The sequence below is a fragment of the Panthera onca genome, chromosome D1, assembly GCF_046562875.1.
Source record: "Panthera onca isolate mPanOnc1 chromosome D1, mPanOnc1 haplotype 2, whole genome shotgun sequence".
Lineage (NCBI taxonomy): Eukaryota > Metazoa > Chordata > Mammalia > Carnivora > Felidae > Panthera > Panthera onca.
Genome location: NC_138348.1, coordinates 47488451 through 47504222, shown reverse-complemented (window position 1 = coordinate 47504222; position 15772 = coordinate 47488451). Strand labels below are relative to the sequence as shown.

General features: G+C 47.9%; 1 long non-coding RNA gene across 2 annotated transcripts; it reads left to right on the top strand.

The window, feature by feature from the left end:
* Window positions 1-320: 320 nt before the first annotated feature.
* LOC132661454 (uncharacterized) lies at window positions 321-14875 on the top strand. 2 transcript variants are annotated; one of them, XR_009602226.2, is made up of 4 exons: window positions 321-688; window positions 8236-8347; window positions 8849-8954; window positions 14339-14875. It is a non-coding gene; the product is annotated as an uncharacterized LOC132661454 (long non-coding RNA). The 2 variants fall into 2 exon arrangements; XR_009602227.2 differs by lacking the exon at window positions 8849-8954.
* The last annotated feature ends 897 nt before the right edge of the window (window positions 14876-15772 follow it).

Here is a 15772-nt window from a genome sequence, read left to right as displayed (position 1 = left end):
ACTTCTTTTGGGTGGCATTTTTTCCCTTCTGCTTCACTTTCCAAACTCAGCTCAAATGTCAGCTTTGTGAAGTCATCTTCCCATATTCTCTAGGATAATCATCTCCTCCCTTTGATTCTCACACTGCTCTCTTCATACTCCTCATAAACATTTGTAAAAATTTCCTTTCCCCCACCAGATTATAAGTTATTTTAGTGTTGGGCTTGTGTTTATTCAGCTCAGTATGCCCAGTGCCCAGTTGTTTATGACATAGTATCTGCTTCATAAATGGATGTATTAATATTTGGATGGACAGATGATAGATAGATGATGGATGGGTGGGTGGGTGGATGGCTGGCAGGCTGACTGGCTGGATGGGCAGATAGCTGGATGGGCAAATAGATGGGTGGATGGATAGATGGATGGATGGAAGATGCATGGATGTATTAGTAGATGGAAGGAAGGGAAAAAGGTAGATAGGAAGGAAGGATGGATTAGTGAGTGATTGAGTAGATGAGATAGGGAAAATGTAACCCAAATAGATTTAAAAGCTTGAAGTCCATTTAAGTACAACTGTTTTGCCTGCAGTGGGGAGGTTGCAATTGATTTTGTGATAAAACCAAAGGAAGTTGTGATGTAAAATATAAAGGAAAACACTCAGAAGACAGAAAGTAAGGAAGGCTGGGAGAAAATCATTGTAGCAGAAAAGGTAAGCAAAAGTCCAAACAACGAAGAGGGATTTTGCTACTCATCTCTGAATTGCCCAGAGCCCAGATCAGTGGATGGCACACAGTAGGTATTCAATAAATGCTTACTGAATGAGTGAGAAAGCCTATGCACAAAGCCCATATGGAACCCAAAGCAGATATATTCTCTCTCAGAAGCAATAAGTGATTTGGAAAAGTCCTTGTCTGTGAGCATCACTGAGAGAGAATTCTGTGATTTTTATGGATGCCAAGTTATACCCAGGGGCTTAGGTGACATAGGCTGATTTTCTGTTATTCGTTTGGTGTGTGTGGTAGGATCATTCTCAAACATGGAGTGTTCACACATGTGCAGCTCTGGGCTGTCAAGTGGATGGTCTTCCCTTCCTGAGTGTGGGAGCTTCAGCCAAGGAAGGAACCTGTTTTCCCTGACAGTGGGACCAGCAGAATCAGACAGAGCACCACAGCTATGTTTCACCTTTCCACAGGGAATATTAGGTGTTGAGGCTCTGAAATGGAAGTACAGCTCCAAATATAAAACAAAAAGAAATGTGATGGGAGACAAAGAAATTTCCTTACAAAAGACTTCCTGGCTATTGAGAGAGGGATGTGCTTGCACTGGATGGAGTCAGTTGCTAAAAAATTCAGCTGGTTTAGATATTTGGGGTCTGGGAATAGAAAGATACCAACACAAAATTCACTTTCCCTATCTTTCAGATATGGGAGAAAAGGGACTGCCCTCTTTATTACAGGGCTATTTAGGTCAACAAAACATTTATGAAACATTTACTATTTGCCAAGAACTGAGTTCCAACTGGGGACACAGAGAAGGAGAAAGCCTATTCCCTGCTCTCAAGGAGCCCTGTGGGGAGGAAGGCAAGACAATAATCAATGGCAGTTCCATATGTCCAGGGCTCAAATGGAGGCATGAGTGTCAAGGTCTAGAGGTCCACAGGGGAAGGGGTTGTGCTTCATCTTACATGAAGAAACCATGAAAGGCCTCTCAGAGGAAGAAGGCTTATGAGGAGGGAAATGGAGAAAAGAAATGGTGTTCCAGGCAGATGGGCTAAACGCTGGGGCAAGACCAGTGCAAAAAGACCTAAGTGGGTGTGAAAATAATTGAGATGTGAGATATTAAGGGGGGATGGGGAAAATGCAGAGTCGAGATGCACACAGGAGGTAGAGCTTCCTGGACAGGAGGAAAGCCTGGCCAGGAGGGACAGGGAAGGCGGAGTCAACGTGTCAGGCACCATTCACAGAGATGGGAAACAGATGGGAAGGAACTTGAGGGTGATGCCAAGAGGGACAGATTGGACTGTCTTCTCCCGCAGTGAGTCTGCTGTGTTGGAGGACCCTTGGGAGGAAACATCTGGATAAATGGATCTGGAGCTTAGGGCAAAGAACAGAATGGAGATACAGGTTTTAGAGTCCTCCAGGGAAGCAGATCAGGCCCTGGGGATGCCTTTCGAAGTTGACAACTGCGAGTGGGGAGGTTGTAACAAGCGGTGGCGCACAAAACCCTCACCCTGGTGGGTTCATCAGTCCAGCTGTGGGTTTTCTGGGCTACCCCTGTGGGTATCACTTCTGCCATCACTCACCTACCTGCCTCTTGGTCCTCTGGATTGTCCCTGCTCTGCATGGCTACTACATAATCGAAGCTGCGAGATTAAAAGGTGGTAAACAGAGCTCAAGCGACCAGTGTCAAATTCCAAAAGCAATGCGAGGGAGCACAGGCATCAGGAAATGGGGGGACCATTTATGTCACAGGCTTCCTGGGTCAGAGGGCCGGAGGTGGCCTCCACCAACTGCTGTAGGGGGCTCTTCTGTGCTCAGGAAGAGCTTTAGCTTGACTAGATTCCTGAGTTGGAGAGTGAGCCCTTCATAATGTGGTCTGACAGCCGAGGGTGACTTTTCCCACATATTGTTTTAAAGGGAAGACAGCTGCACTGTAGGTTCACTTTGTTCTGGGGTTTCCATTGCACTCCCCACAGGAAGAGCCCCTGGGCTGCAAGACTTGGGGGCTTCTGTGTGACAAGTTGTGGGACCAGAGAAAGGGGTGACCTTCTGGGTAGCCAGCATTAGCATTAAAACGCAAGGGCCCCACCTCTTAAGATTTAAGATGCTCTTGGGATGCCTGGGTGGCTCAGTCGGTTAAGCCTTCAATTTTGGCTCAGGTCATGATCTCATGGTTCGTGAGTTCAAGCCCTGTGTTGGGCTCTGTGCTGACAGCTCAGAGCCTGGAGTCCGTTTTGGATTCTGTGTCTCTCTCTCTCTCTGCCCCTCCCTTGCTCGCACTTTCTCTCTCTCTCAAAAATAAATAAACATAAAAAAAATTTTTTTTTTTTTTTTAAGGATTCAAAATGCTCTTATGTTCTGGTGCTCACCCATAGGGGGAGCACTACAGTCAGCTCTCCTGAGGCCCTACTTTCCAGCTCCTGCCTCTCCCAGAATGTAAGGATTTCTGGATGGAATTTGGGGCCTGGGTTACTCAGGCTGAGTCAGTTTCTGCCTCCAGCTTCAGATGTGTCACCTGTCCCTTCCTGGAAGGAATTGTTGGGTGGGAAGAAAAAATGCCTTCAGTTAGAAACAAGTACTGCTGAGATTCAAATATTCACTTCCACACTCCTACCACAACCCTAGAAGATACAATGTCCTAGGCTTGAACCTCCAGGGGCTGGACCTGGTGGGGGGGGGGGGGGTCATTCCTGGCTCTGACAATCACCAGCTGTGTGACTGGGGGCACCACCTTTCAGTCCCTTCTGCCTTAGTGTCCTTACCTGTCTGGGAAATGCCAGAAGCAGGAAGGGAGGGGCTGTTCATACCTAGTTTTGTTTAGGACAGGTATATTCAAAGAAACAGGGGTACAGCAGGTGGCTCTCCTTCTTGTCCAGGCAAACTTCTGCCCACTTCTACACACAAGGGCATGCACACAGACAAGTGCACATACAGTCAGACGCTGCCACTATGGGACCTCCCGAAGGTGTGGGTCCCCAGAATGTTATACAGGTTATAATTTAAGATAAAGGAGGGGTAGGAAGTAGCTTTTACGGGGTCCCGCCATGGGGCAGACACTATGCTGTGCATTTTTTCCATGTCACCTTATTTAGCCCTCACAGAATTCTATGCAGGGATTCAGAGAAGCTAAGCCACTTGCCCAAGGTCACTCAGTAAGTAAGTGGTACAGCCAGGACTTGAACCTTGGGGAGGTCTGGCTCCCAATGCTAGGCTCGTTCTGTCCCGCACTTCCTCTGACACAGGACCTCTCCTACTGTGCACCCTGTCCAATATCCTCCAGTCTGGGCTGCAATCCAGCTCGTCCTATCTGACTTGCTAAGAGCTCCCTGGCACAGGCTTCTCAAATCCCACTCTCCTTCCTGAAGTCTGTTTCTTTGATTCCCACCACCCGTCCTTTTCAACCCCGCCTAAGATGCAAGGTCTCACCAGCAAAATCTCCTTTCAGCCAACTGTCCAGTATCAGTTCTGATCCACTGGTGACTTCTCATACTTTTCAGACGTCTCAGACAATGCATTCACTTCCCCATTTCCAGCTGTAGTTCTCCCACTTAGTACAGGATCACACTGAGAGCTGTCCTCTCTGTCTTTAGCTGGAGGAAGCTAGTACTTCCAGCTCCCACGGGGTGGCCCCTCCAACCCGGCGCAGATAGAATCTGAGATGGTTGGCTGCCACATGGGTGAGTTCTCTATCACTTACAAGCCTGTGAAACACCACTGGACCAGCTTTGGGGCCACCTGCTTCTCCTGCTTCCTCCCTCTCAAGTAGCCTGCTTGGCCAGTAAGGGGACAGGCTTCTCCGAATGGGTGGATGGATGGATGGATGGATGATAAATGACCTTAGAACTATACCCTCATTCCCATCTCTGGGCCCTTGATTTTGCTTCTCCTGATTCCCTACATTTGTCTCTGACTTTGGGTGGGAGAGTAACACTTCTTCTGCTCTCAGTCCTTTCTAGAGACTTCCAAATGAGGACTCTGGCCACTAGTCCATGATTTTGTCTCGTAGGCCATGGAAAGAACTTGTCAATAAGTCAGTGATTGACACTCTCCCTGCATGCCTTCTGGTCTCTTTCTGCCCAGCGTGTGCAATTGCAGAGGACAGGGCTGTGAGGACGTAACCCAGGCCACTGATGTCCTGCCTATCTCCTCTTAGCGTTCGCCACCTCACACTGATGGCTCCCTCTTCAATGTCTGCAATTCTTTGCCAGAGGGGGTGGCTGGATCTACAGCAGAGCAGACACTCCTGGGAGGATCCCTGGGCCAATTAGGGACGGCAGTTGGAGGAGAGACACCCAGCTCTCTTGTCACTCAGATGGCACAGCTTGGAGACGTAGTCTACACTATCAGATGTCCCCTGTGAGATTACCCTCAATTCCCAGCTCATGCACCCACCTGAGTTGATGCTCTTCCTATTCCTGTCTCACTCCTCAATCCCCTAAAAGTACTTCCTATACAAATTGCTGGGACTCAAATCCTTCTTAGGGTCTGTTTCTTGGGGCACCCAACCTAAGACAGGGTCCTAAAGCTGAAGTACTTGGTGACTCTGGCTTCCACACAGTTCTTTCAAAGGGGTCACAGCCACCAAATTCCCACAAAAGTTTCAGGACCGAGTCAGTGCATATACCAAAGCTCCAGCAAGTACAGGAGTAAAAAAAAAAAAAAGTTTAACATAGTCATCTTTAATGGAAGCAAGTTATGGAGCTAATAATACTGATATTTTCAATGGACCGAATTAAATTATGCTTCCCATCTTGTATCTTAATTAAAGGAATAAAAACTGTTTCACATTTTAATTAGCAAGTATGTCTTGAAAAGACTTAAATTAATATGGGAGTCATCACCATAGGAAAGCAGCCCTCTGCCAAGATTCATGAGGCCAGAGAGAGCATGGAGAACAGAATGGGGTTCTCGTCGTGGATAAGCGCAGCCGCGGCTGGAACTCAGAAACCTTGGCTCTTTGAATTTTCTGAAGGGATAAAAGCAGGAGTCTGTTGTGTAGCTGGGAGGCATGACCATTTTCTTTTCTAGAAAGGGCCACCTTCCACATCTTTTCTAAGGCATTTGAACACTAGACCTAGAAAATGTGAGTGTAACAATGATCCTTTTTATAATGACTCTGCCTTGGCTGCCTTCTTGCTTGAGAGTTCTTAGAGGTTCTGGAAGCCTTGTTGGCAGAGACTGGGAACAACAGGGGCTCTACCCCTGGAGCTAGCCTGGCAAGTGCCTTGAATAAATGTCCTGTGCAGTTTGGGAGAGGAGTCAGGCTCCAATGGCTGTGTGTTTCCCCTGGTTTGGGGCAAGGCATGCTGTCTACCATCAAGTGTGTGAAGTCCTACAGCAGGCATGTCTGCACATTGGTTTCTTTTTTTAGTTTTACTTGAAAAAAAATTCACAAGTAATACAACTTGTTTAAAACATTGAGAATACATGAAGCAAAGAGGAAAATTCAACCCCAAAAGCATCATCCCAGCATCTGCATCCAGAGATAATCACTGATGACATTTTGATGTGGTTTCTCTGCCTGTTGGCACCTCCTGGCTAATGTTTCTGAGGCCACTGGGGAATGAGGGACGGGAGGGTGGAGGACGGTGCTCCCCTTCTCCTTCTACACCCCCACTCCAGTCCCCACAGTACCCTTCTCACCACCTGCCACCTCTCCCGTTAGTTGTTCCAGTGTTGGGTTGTCCTCACCTCATTTCTACCATGAGCTGCCTGGTTCCCCCTCCTCCATGTCCCTCAGGACACTTAACCCAAGTCTACTGTACAACGACCTGGGTTAAAGGGTTTATGTAAAATGGGGTTTCAAGATGGAAAAGGTTAGATTAGATGTCATTACTCCTCCCTTGAGGATTCTTCACTGCCTCTCTCTGTTTGGTCCAAGGTCCTGCCAGCAGACTGCTTGGCCCCCTCTCTCCCAAATGCTTCTCCTGTCTCCTCTCCTCTTGGTTGTCTCAGTTTCCCAAACCCCTTACTTGAGTTGCCAAGGGACCAATCTGAAACCTCTTTTTCTCTTTTCTTTTTTTTTTTTTTTTAAGTTTAATTATTTCTGTTGAGAGAAAGAAAGATAGCACTAATGGGGGAGGGACAGAGAGAGAGAATCCCAAGCAGGCTCCACACTGTGGGTGCAGAGCCCACCATGGGGCTCGAGCTCAACAAACCAAGAGCCCACATCAAGAGTCGGCTGCCCAACAGACTGGGCCACCCAGGAGCCCCACCCTCAAGTTTCTGCTACTTTGTTGTGCTAGGTTCTTTTGTTCCTATTTTGTCGCTATCTCTTCCATATAGACCAGCTCAAAGCCTTACCTTTCATAGACAAGAGACCACAGATTTTCTAAATCCAACAGCCAACTACTTTTGAGTTTTATTTTATTTTCTCCTTCTCCCGAAGTAAAAGTCTTTAATGTTGTTTGATTTTTTTTTTTTAAACTAAATTGAGGATGGGAGAGTGGCATGTGTGCACAGGCTTAACCATATCTTTAGACTTAATTCTTAGAAGTGAAAACCTTGCTCAGGAACCATGAAGAATGTCAAGGCTTTTGACACATTCTGCCGAACTGCCATGCCCAGAAGAGTGCCATCTACTATCCTTCCGGCACTCCCCTGTGAGGGTCCATTTTCCACTAGCCTGGCCAGCTTTGGATGATATAATTTGGAGGGGGGAAAGAATGAGCCGTTTTGATGGCTGGAAGTCATACCTGCATGCTGATGGGATTTCCAAAGCAGTCTCTGAGCTGTGTGTGGGCAGAGCCCGGGAGGCAGGAGCCCCCCGTGGAAAGCCACATGTCACCTATTTGACATCAAACTTCCAAATGGAATCTTAAGTTCTGCACAGCCATTTATCAAAGAGTTTCCAAATGTCACTTTCCAATTTGCATCAGACCTTTTCTACATATTGATGTGATTCTGTAACTAATGTATGTATTTTTGCTGCTCTACCTAAATTTGCATTTGAAACTCTAATGAGGCCAGAGGGTGAGCCAACTCCCTGGGGGAAAAGCGTGCAGATGCTTCCCCATGTGGTCCATGAGGATGTCCTCAAAGAAGTCACAGAAAAGTCAGAATCAACCCAGGCAGCCCACTTGCAGTCTCTGTGACCTCTGGTGCTCAGTTTGGGCTCTGGGCCGACTTTTGACCCATGTGTCCTCTTGCCTTGGGGGAGGCCTATTCTGGTTTGCTTGCTTGTTCACCATCTAAGACGATGAGCCTGTACCGGAAGGGTTGGGCCCCCTGCTTTGCCCAGGGGTTTTACCAGTGGGGGCTCCGGGGCCCAGAACTAAGTTAGAAGCTTCTGCAGCAGAGGGAACTCAGGGCAGGGAGAGTGAGATGGCCACTCCAAATCTGAATTCTTTGGGAAAACTTGTCCCAACGTCTGATACTTCTGCTGCATTGTCCAGGGGCCTGCAACGAGTACCTTTGGGCATCACTGCCCAGGGCAGGGCCTCAGCTCTGAGCCCACAGGGTTTGCACTCCAAAGAAGCTTGTGGAGGGTTTATTGCTACTCATTCTGTCACCCTCTGCTCTCTCCTCCCTTTCCCAGGCCTGAGCTTTGAAGACAAGATGTTATCTTGAAGGCTTGTTTGGAGGTTTTGGAGGGGAGCATCTGACCCTCTGTCAACTGAATCCCAGTGTGGAAGGCCTGACCTTTCTAGGTGAGCATGGGACTCCCTGGTTAGTGTCAGGTTACCTCAGGCCCTTTATTTTATTTTATTTTTATTTTATTTTTAATTTTTTTAACGTTTATTTATTTTTGAGACAGAGAGAGACAGAGAATGAACGGGGGAGGGTCAGAGAGAGGGAGACACAGAATCCGAAGCAGGCTCCAGGCTCCGAGCCGTCAGCCCAGAGCCTGACGTGGGGCTCGAACTCACGGACCGTGAGATCATGACCTGAGCTGAAGTCGGACGCTTAACCGACTGAGCCACCCAGGCGCCCCTACCTCAGGTCCTTTAAACCAGCCTCTGGTCTTCCCCGGGGCATGCACTGAGGTCCCACCATCCCTTGAAAGGGAGCCACAGCCCCCAGCACAACAGCAGCAAGGCAGGTACCCTAAACTCTCCTTGCTCATTCTTGGCCTGCTTTCTCTCCAAACTCCATTTTGCTCCATTCTGAATCCTTGGCTTCACACCCACATTTCGATTCTGTGTCTTGAGACTTTGGACTTGGTGTCTGTGCTTTGTCTTCCACGTATCTGGATCTCAGCTTTCTCTGGGACTCATGCACCAGGCTCTCTGCTTTTCAGCCTCCAGGATGCTGCAGGTAGGAGTTCCTGTCTATGTTCAGCCCTGGCCCCTGACCTAGGCCCCTCAGCCAGGGCCCCTGTAGGTCGAGGGCAGGCTCTCTTTCCCTCAAGTGCAAGTAGTATGGGGAGGAGAAAATAAAGGGGACCCTTGAGCTCTGTATCAGAGAAGCCGAACCCAGCCCGGGACAGGGGGGTGACAGCTAGCCAGCCCCCTACATCCATTCTTTCAAATGTATGGTCAATTCATAAAGATGGGCCAGGTGAGTACATCTCTCCCTTCCCCGCACACACCTGTCAGACCACACTTCGGCTGCAGGGAGCCACATAAATCTTTGGAACTGCTGGACTTCAGGCCCTGGGCCTGTTTCTGCCTGCCCCAGCCCTGCTTAGCAGCGGGCACCAAACCACTTAACCAGGAACTTTTTTTTTTAAGTTTTTCTTTAAATTCCAGTTCGTTAACATACAGGGTAATAGTAGTTTCAGGTGTACAATACAGTGATTTAACACTTCTGTACATCACCCCATGCTCATCACAAGTGCACTCTTTAATCCCCATCACCTGTTTCACCCTTCACCCCCCCACCCCCCTTCCTCTCCTCTGGTGACCACCAGTTTGTTCTCTATAGTTGAGTCTGTTTCTTGGTTTGCCTCTCTCTCTCTTTCTTTTTTCCCCCTTGCTTGTTGGCTTTGTTTCCTAAATTCCACATATGAGTGAAGTCATGTGGTATTTGTCTTTCTCTGATTTATTTCACTTAGTATTATACTCTCTAGCTCCATCCACGTCATTGCAAATGGCAAGATTTCATTACATATTTTTTTTAATATTTATTCATTTTTGAGAGACAGAATGCTAGTGGGGGAGGGGCAGAGAGAGAGGGAGACACAGAATCCGAAGCAGGCTCCAGGCTCTGAGCTGTCAGCACAGAACCTGACGCGGGGCTCGAACTCACCAACTGTGAGATCGTGACCTGAGCTGAAGTCGGATGCTTAACCTACTGAGCCACCCAGGTGCCCCAAGATTTCATTCTTTTTTATGGCTGAGTAATTTTCTATTGTATGTATATACCACATCCTGTTTATCCATTCATCAGTCGATGGACACTTGGCCTTTCTCCATAGTTTGGCTATGGTAGATAATGCTGCTATAAACATTGGGGTGCATATATCCCTTTGGATTAGCATTTTTTGTGATATTTGGGTAAGTACCTAGTAGTGCAATTACTGGATCATAGGTAGTTTTTAACTTTTTGAGGAACCTCCATGCTGCTCTCCAGAGTGGCTGCACCGGTTTGCATTCCCACCAACAGGGCAAGAAAGTTCCCCTTTTTCCACATCCTCGCCAACAACTGTTGTTTCTCGTGTTGTTAATTTTAGTCATTCTGACAGGCATCATGAAGAACTTCACTTGCATGGGGACCAGGAAGGCATGAAGCCCCAGCCACTCCCTCAAGTCAAGAGAGGAGTTTTGGGGCTTCTACGGTCAGCCTGTGCATGCTGGGGAGAGACTCTGCTCTCCTTCTCAGGCCCAGGCCCAGCCTCAGCCTGCAGTCACAGGACTGCGGGCATTTCCTGGTTTGTCCCAGAGTCTTAGCAGGAATGGAGCCTGTAGTTTGCTAGGGCTGCTGTGACAAATTACTACAAACTGGCTGGCTTAAGACAACAGAAATAATTCTCTCACAGTCCTGAAGGCCTGAAGTCCAAAATCAAGACATTGGCAGAGCTGGTTCCTTCTGGAGGCTCTAAGGGACATGGATGTCTCTTGTCCTCACTTCTGGTAGCTGCTGGCAGTCCATGGTGCCCTGTGCCTTGTGAACAATAGTGCTTCAATCTCTGTCTCTGCCATCACCTCACCTTCTGTGGGTCTCAGCTCCCCTTCTCATGTAAGGACACTGGTCATTGGATTCAGGGTCCACCCTGGTAGTCTAGCCAACTATAGAACCCTAACCTGAACCCCAGCTGACATGACTGGATTCTATCCCTGTGCAGCTTCCCCAGAAACTAAGCTTTTTCCTGGGACCCTTGCTGATTCCCTGCTGTCACCCACGACCCTGTATCTGAGCTCCTCCTGCAGTGCTCTCCCAACTTGTTCACTGAATTCTTTGATCCACCCAGAATGTCAGAATTAAACCAGGGTTCCCCATACCCCATGAGACACAGAACAATGGATTCTGGACCATCCAAACCAGGACAAGGCAGTGGCTCAGGGGAAAGGGCGTGGGCTTTGGTGTGAGACGAAGCTTGGTTCTCGGCTCCAACACTCACTCCTGGTACAAGGCGCAGGGTGGTGGAGGGGGTATTTATACTCACTGGCGAGTTTAATTAAGCTGGAGTCTACTTTGGATAATGATTATCACACCAGGCAATATTCAGTCTCCCCTACTCTAAAGCAAACTCAGGACTAAGAAATCTTACCATTTTTCTGCCAGTCACGATATGGATCTCTGTGATGGGTGAGCTTGGTTTAAATACCTCACAGTTGACAATGAATATGCAAACAGATGTTAATTAAGGCCTTTGCTCCTCTTCCTACCTCACTGTGAATATTCAGCCACAGTTAGTGGTGTTGGTATATCGCTCAGTGCCCAACCCTGAGCACCGACTGGCCTGTCCCCAGGTTGCCCTCCCCAACCTCCCAGGATTGTTCAGGGCTTGAATCATGTAGACCTGACCTGAAGAAACCTTTCTCTACTAGCGAGCAAGCACCCACTCACACAGCCCTCTGATTAATTAACCGAGTCGTGGTTGAGGGCCTTTTTGTGGATGGGTGGAGGAGAACATGTAGCCCTGTAAACATGCTTAATTAGGCTGGATGAATTACTGGACTCCTTAGCAACGGACTGGGCCTCAAAGCCAGCCTTGTGGCATATTTGCACAATGTGCTCTGTGTTTGCATGTTTGAAACGGGATCGATCTATCTGGGGGATGCCTGTGTGTCTGGTATTCAACATTTTTTCTTGGCACAGTCAGATTAGGGGGGAGCTCAGAGGAACGTGGCCCTCCCCAGGACTCTCCTCAGAGACGAGCTATGATTCTACTATTCAGGGAGCATGGCCAGCTGCTGCCAAGCAGGAGAAACAAGATGTGCATGTAGTTGTAGTGTTAGTCAGAAGTGATATGTGAAATATTTAATAATAGGGGTAGCACAGGTTCCAACCAATCAGAGCCAACAGCAGCCCTGAATAACAGAGGTGTTCTAGTGTGTACTAGCTGAATACCAGCCGTGGAAAACGTTAGAGTTTGCAAAGAGTTTCACATATATTTACCCTGTTTGACTGTAGCCACAACCACGTGAGATGGGTTTGGATACTTTCCCAATTATAGCGATGGGGAAACTGAGGTTCAGAGAGGCTATGTGTCTTTCCTCAAAGCCACATAGCTAATGCCATAGCTAGAAGCCAAGCACCGTCCTTGTTTCTACTACCATATCCTTTGGCTGTGCCTACACAGATTCTGGGGCTCCACCACGTCCAGGAAGATCTAGAGAAAACCCCCAGCTGTGGCTGGGCTGCCAACTGGCAAGCCCGGGGCCAAGGTGAGAGTGAGGGCAGGAGAGGGGCCCACAGTGTTCTGGGATTTGTAGTCAATCAGGGTGGAGCCAAGAGGCAAGAATGGGCCTTTTTGTGTCCTCTGCTTGCAAAGCTCTATGACCCTAGGGAGGCTCCGAGGAAGAGAAGAGGGTACAGAGCAAACATAGAAGCATTCCTGGAAGGCAAGGGCACACTATTTATCCAGAAAGTGATCCCTGGATGCCAGGAGGAAGTGGGGAAAGTTAGATACAGAAGGCAAAGAGCTAATTAACAAGTCACCATTGAGGGCATTCCCCTGGGGACCTTCCAAAAACCATGTGGCCCTTGCCTCAGAATTGTGCCAGTGGAGAACGAGGAGGTGGGGCACTTTTCTACCCTCTGCCACCCCCCAGCCCCTTGCATGAACTTCACTGCACTTCATGGTTGTGCCGGGCCACTAAGAGAAGTCAGCCAGGCAGAGACAAGAGACCGGGCGCAGGGGGTGAGGCCTGAGGACTGTCTTCACAACTGCCAGTGAACTTGGGCTGCTGAGGGATATGGGATGGGGCAGCCACAGCATCTGCTATGCCCACATATCCCATAGGGGGCCAGAAAACAGGCTTTTTCCCATTGTGGGCTGGTTTTCTCCATGGGAGGCATGGAGGCCTGGATGTTTCAGTCCCATGCCCAGGACAACACCTGATCTTCTGGGAAACTCTGAAGAACTGCCCCTCGACTCTCCAGCTGTGGAGTCTTACTGTCTGGACTTCCATCTCCCAATCCTCTGACTTATTTGAGAAGCTTCCGGAGCCTTCACAGTTTGGGGAGCCTTGCTTGTGGCTCTGGTGGGAAGTGCCACATGCCCCAAGGCTGACAGTTTCCCCTCCTCCACGTCCTTACCCTCACACCAATCTGTAGCTGGCATCTCTACCCTGCCAGAGGGCCTGCTGAGGACATGTGACAGATATAGAACGTTTTAATTTCGGATGCCATTGATCTAGAGCACGTTAATAAATGGCACCTGTCGGTCCAAATGTTGTTTGCCATTTGTCTTGTCTTATCTGAGCACTGACTGCATCTAGATAGGAGCCATGACAGTCTTTGGGGACCGATTGTCACACAGCTGCTCCCCCCACCCTCCTGCCCCAGCGTCAAGAAGACTTGTCCCTCCAGCTTATGAATAACAAGGGCAGTGCCTCTGAGGTTGGCTTAGGGGCCAAGGATAGGAGAAAGTATCAGCAAATTGCTTGGAGTGGCTAAGAGAAGAGTGTGTTCACCTCCACTACGAGGGCTAGTCTTCCATTTTGGCGGTGAGTTGAAGAGAGACTGGATTGTTACCTGCTCACGGACCTCCACAGACAGCCTCATTTATATAACAAGTACAGGCGGGGGTTCATTATGGGAGCTTGTAGCTTGGCCCTATCTAGCCATATGGACACAGGCATGTTGATTGCCCTCTTGTTTCTTTCATCACATCACCTAGGAAAGAAGCATGGAGGTCTCTACCTGGTGCCATTTCATTGGGCTGCTGACAGCACTAAGTCAGGACAGCACTAAGAAAAGTAGAAGGAACTGTGGAGATGCACTTCATTTATATCAAGGTGGATGAGTCAAAGCCAAGAACACCTCTACCCATATGGGATGGGTGAGGCTGGGCATGGTGACTCACCGATAGCTTTGGGAGAGAATCAGTGATGTTAACCCATCTGGATAAAGACAGAATGTGCCAGCAGAAGGGAAGGGGTCCAATGCAGAAAGTGGGCTTCAGAGAGGAGGGGTGGTAGTCTAGCCCCAGCTCTGTCCTAGAGACAGGTCTGTTTTGTGGTGAGGACAATTCGTGGATCTTAGTGGAAATAATTCTCTCTGCCTCCTAATATTCCTCTTGTCTTATTCAGACACAACAAGCAAGCAAGCCTCTGAAGAATGTTTTGGTCTCCTCAATGCTCTAAAAGAATATCCTGGTATGGTGGGTGTCAGCTGGATTTTCCAAGGAGCATTGTGGTGCCAGTATCCTATTTCCCTCTTTTTCATCCACCAACTCTTGGCATAAGGATGAAACACCCCCAGATCCCCAGGTGATGTAGCCTTCAGGCAATCAGAACATAATGTTCCTGTCCTGGCCACAAGGGATGAATTCAGTGATGGCTACATGACCTAATGAGAACCCAAGTGATGCAGTGAGATGCTTACTGGGGCTTCCAGAAGAGAATCCTATTCCTGCCAGCTAGACTGGAAGCTGAGAGGATGGGGTCCTGGAGGGCAGGAAGCTATCTTGCAACAATATGGAGCCTAAGATGGAAGTCCACGTGGTGCAAAACAGAACCCAAAAGAGGAAGAAATTGAGTCCCAGTGATACCATTTGAGCCCTGAATCCAGCAGGACCTGAAGTTGGACCTACCTCTGGAACTTTCAACCTTGAAAACAAATAAAGTTCTTTCGTGCTTAAGTCATTTTGAGTTAGAATTTCTACCTCTTGCAACTACAAGGGTATCAACTGAAGTACCTGGATGAGGGATAGTAGCATTCCAGTCACCTTTATGAATAGTTAGGTTGCATTCTTACTTTGCATCAGTGTCTTTTGAGCTGTGTTTACCCTGAAAGACTGATGATTTGGGGGTGCACTGAAAAAAGTCTACATTCTGAACTTGGCTGGCTGATAACTTGGCCTGGGTATAGCCCACCTATGAAAGACACTGACCAAGTGCCCATCTCTGTGGTCATTGTGGATGGCACCTTATTTGTTCACCAACATACCCCCATGGGCTTCCTTCCTTCACGAGGCTGACAAGGTCACAGATGCTAGGTTACATATCATTCATTGCTTTGCTTATTGGAATGTCCTTTAATTCATTCAACAAATAAGCAAACAAGGAAATGGTGAAAAATAAGGGTAGTCTTGTTGACTGAGTCAGGAGTAATATTCAAAATACAGTAAAACCTTGGTTTGTGAGCATAACCTATTCCAGAAACATGCTTGTAATCCAAAGCACTTGTATATCAAAGTGAATTTCCCCATAAGAAACAACAGAAAGTCAGATGATTTGCTCCACAACCCAAAAATATTCATATAAAAATGATTACAATACTGTAATATATAATACAAAGTAATAAAGAAAATATAAAATATAAAGAAAAAGAAACAAATTAGCCTACACTTACCTTTGAAAACCTTCATGGCTGGTGTGAGGGAGACATGAGAGAAGAGGGTTATTGTGTAGGACGACTTTCACTATCACTAACAGAATCACTGCCAGCTATTGGCTCCATGGAATCTTTTTCTTTTCGTGTAACTTTAACAAGGAACCTATCCAATGACACTTGCTTTTGCC